The sequence below is a fragment of the Leptonychotes weddellii genome, chromosome 4, assembly GCF_054177405.1.
Source record: "Leptonychotes weddellii isolate Sample4059 chromosome 4, ASM5417740v2, whole genome shotgun sequence".
Lineage (NCBI taxonomy): Eukaryota > Metazoa > Chordata > Mammalia > Carnivora > Phocidae > Leptonychotes > Leptonychotes weddellii.
In genome coordinates this window covers 15,074,005-15,086,482 of record NC_138372.1, presented here as the reverse complement: position 1 = coordinate 15,086,482, position 12,478 = coordinate 15,074,005, and positions in this window count along the sequence as shown.

Here is a 12,478-nt window from a genome sequence, read left to right as displayed (position 1 = left end):
ACAGACTCCCTGGGGCCCCACATGCCAGGCAACAGAAGGATGATGTCACCATAGACAAGAGTCCCCAGAGCCCCCACCCCCAGGCAGGATTCAGAGTGCCCACCCACCTCGCCTCACTCCTCTGCAGGGGCTCCCCAAATTGCCAGCTATCACAACAAGAATGACTCCCAGGGACCCACCCAGCTTCCAACTGCACTCCTGTTTTGCTGTGTGAGCCTAGGTGAGTTGCTCACTCTCTCTGTGCTTTTCATTCACTGGGTGAAAAATGTGAAGGAGGAAGAGGATTAAGAAAGATTTGCCTATAGAGGTGAGTGCCCTTTAGAAAAAAAGCTTGGTGAGCCATATTCAGGATGATGAGAAAAGTCTATCCCTATAATGAAGAAATGGTGGTATTTACGTCATTAGAAAGGATTTTAAGGAGGGATAAAGCTACGGATTGAGAGTGTGAGATCTGTCTTTCCTTCCCTAATATCACAGCTATTTATTGAGCTTCTACCTTAAGTCAGACCCCACCCCAGGGACACAGTGGAGAATCAGAGACACCCTTCCCTCAAGGATCCAGACGAGTAAACAGGAACCTACCAGAGTGATGGAGGCTCTGCCAGGGGCCACCCAGGGGGCTGGGAGGCACAGAGAAGGGGGCCAGTCTGGGCAGTCAAGGAGCCTTTTAGTAGACGCGACCTATATGTTATAGCTTGAATGATGAGCAAGAGGCAGCCAAGCAAAGGGAGGGTGGTCAGAGAGATCACAGTGTGGGCTTGACATGAGCAAAGACATGGGGCATCTTCCTCCTTGTCTCCCTCACTTCTTAAACACCATGCAATACCTCTGCAAAAATGAATGAATGAAAAGTAAATGAACAAAAAGCAGAGGGGTTACAGATATACATATTACAGAAAAAGCATCCAAATACCTAAAAAAAAAAAAAAAAATCCATGTGGACAGTGAGCACTTTCCATAAGGGGGAGCCCACCATCTGGTTATCTCAGCACCAAATGGAATGACCCCAGACTTCAACTTCTGATTTCTTCCACAATCCCTGGGAAGGAGACAATGGTTCTGTCTCCTCTGCCACCCACGTGACCTCTGCTCCCACGTCCAATTCCCTTCCATTCAAAGGTTGGGCACGTTCCCATTTGTTGCTTCATTCAGTAACATCTCCTGATCGTCAGCCACGTGCCAGGCACATGGCGTGGTCACAGGCACAGAGCTGGTGCTGCCCCTTGGGATGTCCTCCCACCCGGGCTGGGCCCCATGATCACAGCAGGGACCTGGCACCACCTGGGTGGATGGCGGGCCACCGGAGCCTTCCCAGTAAGTCACCAGTCACCGGCAGGATCGGGCCTGCGAAGGAACATTCCTCCTCTGCTCTCCCGCCCAAACTCGTGGCCAAAGGCAAGGCACACGCATGGCTGAAATCCCATCGGTGGCACCCAGCCAACTGGCTGCCACTTGCTTATTTGGCTTGGAACAGGAAATACATTTTTCTACTATTTATACTGCTGACCTCAGGAATAAACTAATTACTCTGCTGCAAAGCTGCATTCCCACACTGTCCGGCTCACATCTGTAACCCCCAGTGGGGACCACGGCAGAGGAGGTGCCAGGGGGCTGGTAGGTCTGGGGTCTCGGGCCCAGCAGCCACTCCTGCCCTGCTCCCTGGGTCTTTGGGGGAACAGCAAATAAGCCCACAAGTCACCCCTGCTAGATCTTCAGCTCCAACCGAGAAGAGGTCTGCCTACTTCTTCCCTTGGCCTTGAGCTTCTCCCATCTCCATGCCTCAGTATCTCGCTCTGCACAATGGAGTTGTGGTAATGCTAAGCTCAAGGGACACCATGCCTGAGAAAAGCTCTGTGTAAATGGGATTACCCCAGAAGACCCACCAGGCTGAACGGCCGAGCCCCAGAAGGCAGCCTGGCTCAGGCAGGCCCCACACCTGGGCCAGCAGTGCGGCAGCGTCCAGATGTGCTGCAGACTCCACCGCAGGCTCATACTGCTGCCCACAGCAACCACACCAACTTCACAGACCGGCTATTTGGACACAGGCGGGCAGGACACCCTCAAAGAGGAGCCAGGAAATAGAAGCTGAATGAATGAATGAATGAATGAATGAAAACAATGATGGCCTAAGTCATGATACTGTTTTAACTGACTTTTTTTTTTCTTTTTCTTTTTATTTACTGCATTGAGCAACTATCTGGCTCAGGAGTCTGCAAACTTAACCATAAAGGGCTGGATAATAAATATTTTAGGCTTTGGGGGTCATTGAGTCTCTGTCACAACTACTTAACTGCCATCATAGTGTAGAACCAGCCACAGACAATACATAAATAAATGGAGAGAACCGTATTCTGATAAAACTTTTCATTTACAGGGGCGCCTGGGTGGCTCAGTCGGTTAAGCGTCTACCTTCGGCTCAGGTCATGATCCCAGGGTCCTGGGATCGAGCCCCGCATCGGGCTCCCTGCTCCGTGGGAAGCCTGCTTCTCCCTCTCCCACTCCCCCCTACTTGTGTTCCCTCTCTCGCTGTGTCTCTCTCTGTCAAATAAATAAATAAAATCTTTAAAAAAAAAAAAAAACTTTTCATTTACAAAACAGGTAACAAACCAGATTTGACTAACCCCTCTGGTTGAACTAGCCCAATAATTACTGTGTAACCTAAGCACTGTCCTCGATCCTTCCACATGACCCTTTCATCTGATGGGTCACCAGGTGCTGTCAATTTTTGCTGCTAAATATTCAGCATCCCCTCCTTCCCATACCACAGCTGTTGCCCTGGTCCAGCCACATCATGCACCACCTAGACCCCCCTACAACTGCCCAACTTCAGCCTTTTGCCCTTCCAGTGCAGCTTCTACCCAGAAGAAAGAGAGATCTATCTAAGTCACCGCTCTGTCTCATTCCCCTCTCCTGGCTCCCACTGTCCTGACCCCATAGTCGTCCATGTCTGGGTCTCACCGTCCAGCCTCATCACTCACTGCCCCCTTCAACTCCCATACTCAGCTCTAGCCAGACTAGCTATCTTTTAGTTCCCCAAACACACCATGCTCAATCTTTCTCTGTACCAGGAAAACTTTTCTCCCTCCTCTTCCCCTGGCCAACTCCTATTCATCCTCCAGATCTCAGGTCAGATGTCACCTACCCTGAGGATCCTTCCTGAGGTGCTCCAGCTTACCCCTAACATAAAAGTGATCACACTTATGGCACAAACTGCCATGTGTTCAACAAACCACACTTCCCTTTCTTCCTGGGCACATACCTAGACTACATTTCCCCGCCTCCTTTGGAGTTAGTCAGGGCCATGTGACCGAGTTCTGACCAATGAGAAGAAGGCAGAAGACCGGGCCTTGACCTCCCACATGATCCTGCATGCTGGCTCTATTTCTCCATCTTCCAGATGAATGGAAAGGACGCTGAGGAGCTGCAGGAGGGCAGAGCCACAAGATGGAAGGAGCCTGGGTCCCTGAGTCACTGCTTGAATGAGAGCAGCTGAAGAGAGTCACCTGGCCAGGAATCCCATGTTGTATTAAGCCACTGACATTTTATGGTTGTTTGTTCCAACAGTCAGCCTACCCTAACTAAACCAATATTCAAGTGGAATTAACTATTATTTGTCCGCCTTCCCTACTAGACTGTAGGGATGCATGAGGGCAGGGACTTGTCTATTTTACACAACATCATAGTCCCAGAACTTAACACTATGCCCTGCATATAGTAGGAACTCGGCAACTATTTGTTGGTTGGGTGAATAAATGAACGAATACAACCTTAGTGGATGGGGTAGCCTCCTGCCATCACCATGGGTATGTTGCAGCAGCCCACAGTCCAGGCAAGCCAGGTGCAGGGTGGGAGGCTTAGTTTAAAGCCTTGGCCTAAAGCTTTGGAGAGCAGCCTGTGCTGATTCCACTCCAGGGGACTGAACTCAAGCAAAGCCAGGGCCAATGTCATCAATCAACATGAGAGCTCAGGGCAGAGCACCCATCAGGGGCTGACAGTGGCAGTAACAAGAAGAGTCAGGAGGTTGGGATACGGTGAGCACTGACTAGGAATCAGGAATCCCAGATTCTGGGACCAGTTATTCCCCCCTGACTTGCTGCATGACGTTGGTAAATAACTTCCTTTCTTGGAGTCTCAGTCAACAGACTTGACTATAAGACTTTCAAATGGTTCCAAGTGGCAGAACTCCCATATCACCCCCCCCAAAAAAAATGTCACTGGAGTCTCAAAATATAAAACAGATATAAATGGAATGGTTCTAATGAAAGCTGGGGAAAGGTGTCAGAGCTGACCCCAACCAATATCCTGAGGCACATTCTCAGAACCCGGAGCTCTCTCCTCTCTCAGCCAGACTAAGACTTACCAGATTCTCAGCCTAGACAGAAACTTCCAGATAATCTAGCAAAACTCCTAGCCTCTGCTTGAACACCGCCAGTGATGGAGAGCTCACTATCTCCTGGGCAGACCCTAAGACCACCCTAATGGTTAGATTATCCACCAGCTGTAGTCTGTATCCCCAGACCATGCATCCTGGGTCAATGTGCTTCATCCACCACAGTCTCTGAGCAATCTAGCTAGAGACTGGGCCTTGAAAAGTTGGCCTCGGAAATAATAGTAATAATTAACAGGTTTGGGCCAGGCATATATATATATATAACATATATAACACATTTAATCCATCCGGTAACTCCATGAAGTAGGCACTGTTAACTATTTTACATATATAACATATATATGTCATTTTTTTCCAAGATCATCTATTGATTCAATGCAATTCCAAATAAAATTCAAGAAAGTTACATGTAGATATCAACAAACTGATTCTAAAATTTATATAGAAAGGCAAAAGATCCAGAATAGCCAACATAATACTGAATAAGAAGAACAAAGAAGTCTGACACTACCTGACTTTAAGACCAATTTTCAAGACAGTGATATTGGCAAAACAATAAGCAAAGAGATCACTGGAACAGAAGAGAAAGCCAAAAACGTGGACCCACACAAATATAATTAACTGATCTTCAACAAAGTAGCAAAGCCAATTAAGTGGAGAGAAAAGATAGTGTTTTCAACAAATGGTGCTGGAACAACTGAACAACCACATGCAAAATAAATAAATAAATAATCTGGATATAGATCTTATACTTTTCAAAAAAATTAACTTAGACTGAATCACAGATCTATAATGCAAAACCGAATGCAAAATGCAAAACTAAAATACTTCTGGAAGACAACATAGGAGAAAATCTGGGTGACCTTGGGTTTGGCCATGAGTTTTTAGATATAACACCAAAAGCATGATCCCTGAATGAAAAACTTGATCAGCTGGACTTCATTAAGATTAAAAACTTCTGCTCTGTGAAAGACACTGTTAAGAGAATAAAAAGACAAGCCATGGATTAGGAGAAAATATTTGTAAATATCTGATAAAGGACTTGTACCCAAAACATACAGAGAACTCCTAAAACTCAGTAATAAGAAAACAAAAAATCCAATTTAAAAGATGGGCAAAAGATCTGAAGAGATGCTTCACCAAAAAGAAGATATCCAGATGGCAAACATACATACGAAGAGAGGCTCAACACCGTAAGTCATTAGGGAATTGCCAAGTAAAATAACACACCACCACACACCTATTAAAACAGCTAAGACCCGAAACACTGCCAACATCAAATTCTGGTAAGGGTGTGGAGCTACATTCATTGCTGGTGGATGGGGTGGATGTACAATAAAATTGTACAGCTACTTTGAAAGACAGTCTGGCAGTTTCTTACAAGGCTAAACGGAGTTTATCAGACAATCCAGCAATCGGGCTCCTAGGTATTTTTACCCAAATGAGTTGAAAACTTTTGTCAGCACAAAAGCCTGCACACAGACATTTATAGCAGCTTTACTCATAATTGCCAAAAACTGGAAGCAACCAAGAAGTCCCTCCAAAGGTGAATGGATGAGCAAACTGTGGTACATCCATTTAATGGACTGTTGTGCAATAAACAGAAATGAGCATTGGGGCGCCTGGGTGGCTCAGTCATTTAAGTGTCTGCCTTCGGCTCAGGTCACGGTCTTGAGGTCCTGGAATCGAGCCCCGCATTGGGCTCCTTGCTCAGCGGGGAGTCTTCTTCTCCCTCTCCCTCTGCCTCTCCGCCCGGCTTATGCTCTCTCTCACTAACTCTCTCAAATAAATAAATAAAATCTTTTTTTAAAAAATGAGCATTAAGCCAGGGAGAGACATGAAGGATACATTTGTATACAATGCACATGGCTAAGTGAAAGAAGCCAGTCTGAGAAAGCTACATACTCTGTGGTTGCAACTCTATGACGTTCTGGAAGAAGGCACAATTATGGAGACAGTAAAAAGATCAGTGGTTGCCAGGGGTTCTTGTGGCGGGGGAGGCAGAGAGGGGGATGAATGAGTGGAGCACGGGATTTTTAGGGCAGTGAAACTATTCTGTGTGACACTATAATGGTCGATACATGACATTATGCATTTATCAAAACCCATAGAACTGTCAACACAAAGAGTGAGCCCTAATATAAACTATACACGTTAGTTAGAAATAATATATCAATTATAACAAGTGTACCTCACTAACACAAAATGCTAATAAAACAGGAACAAGGGGCGCCTGGGTGGCTCAGTTCATTGGGCGACTGCCTTCAGCTCAGGTCATGATCCTGGAGTCCCTGGATCGAGTCCCTCATTGGGCTCCCTGCTCGGCAGGGAGTCTGCTTCTCCCTCTGACCCTAACCCCTCTCATGTGCTCTCTCTCATTCTCTCTCAAATAAATAAATAAATAAAATCCTTAAAAAAAAAAAAAACAGGAACTCATCAGGGGGTGGGGGGCCGGGGGAACTCTCCACACTACTGCCCAGTTTCTCCGGAAATCGAAAACTGTTAAGAAATAGTCTACTAATTTAAAAGAAAAGCCCTATACGGACAGATTGTTATTACTCCTATTTTATAGAGATTATTATCACCCTCATTTTAAGGAGGAATATTTTATTTGCCCTTTTTTACAGAAGAGGACATTATAGCTTAAGGAAGTTGCATGCATCATTCAAGCTCACACAGACGGCGAGGGGCAAGGTCAAGCTTTGATTAGTGGACAGGTGGCCAGAAGCCCCTCAGGGTGTGGTACCCAGAACCTACCAGTACTTGGGACAGACACACAGACGAATGTCTGAGGCCCCGCTCAGCTACCTTCCACCCACGTCCCCGCACCACAGCTCTCCTGGTGGACCGGAGCAGGACCGTGCCGCCCATGTGCTGAGCCTGCTCTGTGTGCAGTCATGGCTGGGCTCTTCCTGCTCACCATTCTTCACCTTCTACGTGCAGGAAGCCCAGCAGGTGTTTGAGGAAGTCTATCCCCATCAGGTTGGTTCAGTACCAAGAGGTGAATTGATGTGCAGAACACAATGATAGCTTAGGGTCGAGATATGAGCTTTGCTCCAGTTGCCATGGCACCAAATAGACTAGAAAGACAGGGTACGGGCATAAGTTTGGACTGCCACCACCCCCCCTTCTTCCAGCATGGGAAGCCCATCATGGAAGAGGATGGCATCAGGTCCAAGCATCACCTCCCATTATGACCAGGACTGAAGGGGCCCCAGGTAAGGGAGAGGCGACATCTGCCATGGGAACCACCGAGACCACCCTTGGATGGGAATCAAGAGTAGAGCGGAGGGCAGTCGTCCTGAGTGCTCACTGTGAAGCTAATCTCAGACAAGTGGGAAATGTCTAGAACAATTAGCAAACCTCATCGAGCTACTGACCTTGGGCCCTACTAGGGACTGCCTATGTTCCCTCAGAATATACATGTTGAAGCCCTAACCCCAGTGTGAAGGTATTTGGAGATGGGGCCCTTGGGAGATCATTAGATCACGAGGGTGAAACCCTCACAAATGGGATTATTGTCCTTATAAGAAGAGATATAAAGAGAGGATCTCTCCTCCATGTGAGGACATAGCAGGAAGATGGCTGTTGGCAAATCAGGAAGTGGGTCCTCACCAGAACCTGACCCTACTGGCGCCCTGGGCTCGGCCTTCCCAGCCTCTAGAACTGTGAGAAAAAAATTTCTGTTGCTTAAGGCACCCAGTCTATGGTATTTTTATTATAGCAGCCTGAACCAAACAGGCATTAAGATTTGGGGAAGAAATCTGGATTGGAGAAGAAACAGGAAAGAATCTGAGGTGGTGATGAAAGACTCCTTTGGCTGTAAGAAAGTTTTTCACCCTGGGAAGGAGGCCATGTGTCCTCCACTGCCTAGAGGCCCAAAAGCCAATGGACTGGGCCTTTGAAGGAGAGGACTGGTCAGGGTCAGGGCTGTAGCATACAGTCCTGGCTCTGCCACCAGCTGGCTCTAGAATAAGGATCAAAAGCCTTAAATTGGGGCGCCTGGGTGGCTCAGTCGTTAAGCGTCTGCCTTCGGCTCAGGTCATGATCCCAGGGTCCTGGGATCGAGCCCCGCATCGGGCTCCCTGCTCAGCGGGAAGCCTGCTTCTCCCTCTCCCACTCCCCCTGCTTGTGTTCCCTCTCTCGCTGTGTCTCTCTGTCAAATAAATAAAATCTTTAAAAAAAAAAAAAAAAGCCTTAAATTGTTCATAGCTTTGACCCAATAATTCCATTTCTCAATTATGGATTTGATAGCTTACGGAATATCAACTCATAATTGACTTAATAGTAATTGAAATTTATGTCTATCAAGATTTTGAAGTAACACAAAAACTTAATATTGTAATGTTAAGTATAAAGTGGGATACATAATTATCTACTAAGAATAACCCCCACTATGTCAAATAAAATGTGTAGAAAAGAAGACCAGAAAGAGACATACCATGATGTTAGCACTGACAGGTATGGGCAGTAAATAAATATAAAAGAAAGTGGCTTCTGTCTACATGTCTACATTTATAACTTTTCTGTCTTATTACTTCTATGAAGGAAAATATAAAATTAACTTGATTTTTAAAACAAAATATGATTGATCAGAAGATTCAATATCATAAAGATGTCAATTCTCCTCAAATTGATATGGAAATTCAATGAAATCACAATAAAAATCTCAGCAGGTTATGTGTGTGTGTGTGTGTGTATATACATGAAAGGTGACAGGCTGATTCTAAAATTTGTTTGCAAATGCCAAGAACCAAGATTTACCAAGTTAAATGTGAAGAAGACCAAGCTAGAGGACTTACACTACTTTCTATAGCCTGAATTATTGTGTCCCCCAAAATTCATGTTGAAATCTTAATCCTCCTGTGATGGTGGTATTAGGAGGTGGGGCCTTTGGGAGGTACTTAGGTGATGAGCGTGGAGCCCTCACAATTGGGATTAGTACCCTTATAAAACAGACCCCAGAGAGCTTCTTGCAGGTGAGGACACAGTGAAAACATGGCTGTCTATGAACCAGGAAGCACCTTGATCTTGGATTCCCAGCCCCCAGAACCATGAGAAATAAATTGCTGTTATTGACAAGCCACCCCGTCTGTGGAATTTGGACAAAGACACAACTACTACCAAGATTGTTGTAAAGCTTTAGAAACTAAGGGCGATACTGGTTCCAGGACAGACAGACCAATAGAATAGAGAGTCCAGAAACAGACCACACATGTGGCACTTGATGTACAACAGAGGTGAAGTGCAGGGCAGTGAGGAAAGGAAAGTCTTTTCAATAAATGGATCAAGTGAGTATCCATATGAGGAAAAAATCTTGACTCCCTACTGACTCAACGTGCAAAAAATGATTGCAGTTCAAGTCTAGATCTAAATGTAGAAGATAAAACAATGCTTCTAAACATAATAGAGTATCTTCATGACTTTCAGGCGGGCAAAAATCTCTTAAACAGGACCCAGAAACCACTAACCATAAGGGAAAATAGTGGATAAAGCTGGGCACATTAAGATTAAGAACTGTTCATTGAAAGCTACCACTAAGAGAGTGGCAAGACAAGCTAGAGAGTAGGGGGAAATACGGCAATACGTATAACAGATGAGGACCTTGTATCCAGAGTATATAAAGAATCCTGCAAATGAGTAAGAAAAGGACTACAGCCCAATATAAACACGGGCAGGAGAAATGGACAAATCCTTTACCACAGACGCTATCCGCGGCCACGTTAAAACCACAGTAGGATATTGTTTCAAGCCCATAAGAATAGCTGGAATGAAAAGACCAACAATAAAGTGCGAGCAAGGATGTGAAGCAACTGGCACTCGCCCTCACTGTTGGTGGAGTGTAGGAGTGTTTACCTACTCTGTCAGGCTGTCTGGCCAAGTCTACTAAAGTCTACTACATACCTCCTCCGTGACCCACTAATCCCATCTGTAGGTATAAACCCAAGAGAAATGAGTGGCCATGGGTCCCAAAGGGCATATACAAAAATGTTCTTAGCAGCATTAACAACCCAACACTAGGAAGAACCCACACGCCCATTAACAGTGGAATAGATCGGAAACATATGGTATAGTCATGCAATGAATACCACCCAGCCAGGGGACTGAGCAATCTACAAAGGCACATAACACAGATGACTCTCATGGACATGAGGTTGAGAGAAAGAAACCAGAGGCAAGAATGCGTGCCTTGTGATGGCATTTACATCAAGTACAAAAGTAGGCAAAACTAATCTATGTTGATGGGAGTCAGGATGGAGATTCCCTTGGAAGGATGGCTAGAGAAAGGAATGGGGTACAGGGGACTTCTGGGGGTGTGGGTGATGTCCTTGACCTGGGTGCTGGGTGTTCAAGAGAGAATGTTCACTCTCATCTGGTCCTCCTCCCCAGGTGCCTCCCACTCCTGAGCCAGAGCCTTCTCCCTAGACAGCCTCTCTTTATAGAGCATTCCAACCTCAGCCTGCAGACTTCATATCAAAGTTCTTAGACAACTTTCTTCAGTTGAAGGCCACCTCACAGATACTCCTATGACCTTCAGCAGTGCCCTCACCCTGTCCCTCTGTTCCTCTCTCTCCTCCCCCTCTCTGTTTCCTGAACTTCCCAGCTCTGCAGGGCCCCATTGCTCCCCATCTCTGCCACCATCCTCCTCGAGTCCTGGCCCCACTCTGCCTGCCTCCCGTCCACCCACTCTCCCCACAGCAGACGGAGAGAGCTATTTCCTTTCTTCCAGTCCTCCGAACACTTCGGCCCATCTGCTTGGCATGCCCTCCTCCCCCTGCACCACCAGACAACTCTTACCCTCCTTCAAACTCAGCTGAAATATCATCTTATCAGAAAAGCCTTTCTCAACCCCCACTACACCCACCCAGAGCTACCCGCCCTCCTCCCCCATGTCACCCAGGGCTCTTGTCATCACTTGATGTTCGTGCATCTTCCCACTAAGCTCCATGAACACAGGGACTGGGTCTCACTCACTGGCTGGCACATAGTAAGTGCTCAATAAGGACTTTAGAATGGTTAAATGAATGAACGAATGAATTATATGGCTATGTCCACAGCTATTACCATCTCCTCTACCATATGAGCCTCGTGAAGGCTCCTGATCTGCCAAACTGCATTCTGGGAAGCATGTTATTTTGGCTTACCTCCTGACTGTGTCTGGTCCAGTCCCCCAAAACCAGGCCTTTCAGAACAAAATCTACCAGACTTGTGATGGCATTAATAAGCAAAGATTATTGATTCACACACAGGAGTCAGCTCTGGCTTCAGGCAAGGCTGGCTGGGCAACATCAAGCCATTTCATCAGCTTCAGTGTCCCTCTCACCCCCTCTGGACAGCCTACTCCTCAGGTGGACAGTCTCTTTGTGGAGACAGGATGGCCACCAGCAGCTGCAGGCTGGTCACCTCTCCTGTCCTCAAGCCCAGCACAAAGACGACCTCTCTTCCCCAATGCTTTCGACAAAAGTCCCAGAACTTCGTTTCTTTGGCCAAACTTGGATCACATGTCTATCCCTGAACCAATCTCTGTGGGCCAAGGGATGGGATGCTCTGACTGGCTACTTCTTGGGGCTGTAGACCCAGCATATTGGCCTTGCTGGTGAGAACCCCTGGTTTGATTTATAAAAACACCAGTCACCATTTATTCCAGGCTTTGTATGGTCCAGACCTCTCACTCAACCCGACATCTGTGGTCCTGTTTCATCTTCACATGCATCCAGCCAGGACAGAATTGTGATCTCTGTCTTAGAGACAAAGAAATGGAGCTCTGGGCAGGGGAGTGACTTCTCCAAGGTCAGTGGCAGGATAAGAACCTGACTCCCAAGTCCAAGCTTTGGCCAGGCCAGCCTCTTCCTGCCTCCCTGATCCCAACCCCTGCACAAGCCCACTGGCCCCTGCTGTCCATGACTCAGCACCTCCCAGACAGCAGCAGAGGTCTATAGCAAGCTCTGCCAGATGAGAAGGGCACGCCCTCCCTCTGCCCAATGCCCCGCGTGCCTCCAGCTCAAACAAGCAGGTGGAGACTGACAGAAGCAGAGTCACCATGGGCCAGCCTTGACCATTCCCCACTCCGGTGCTGCTGCCCCCCCC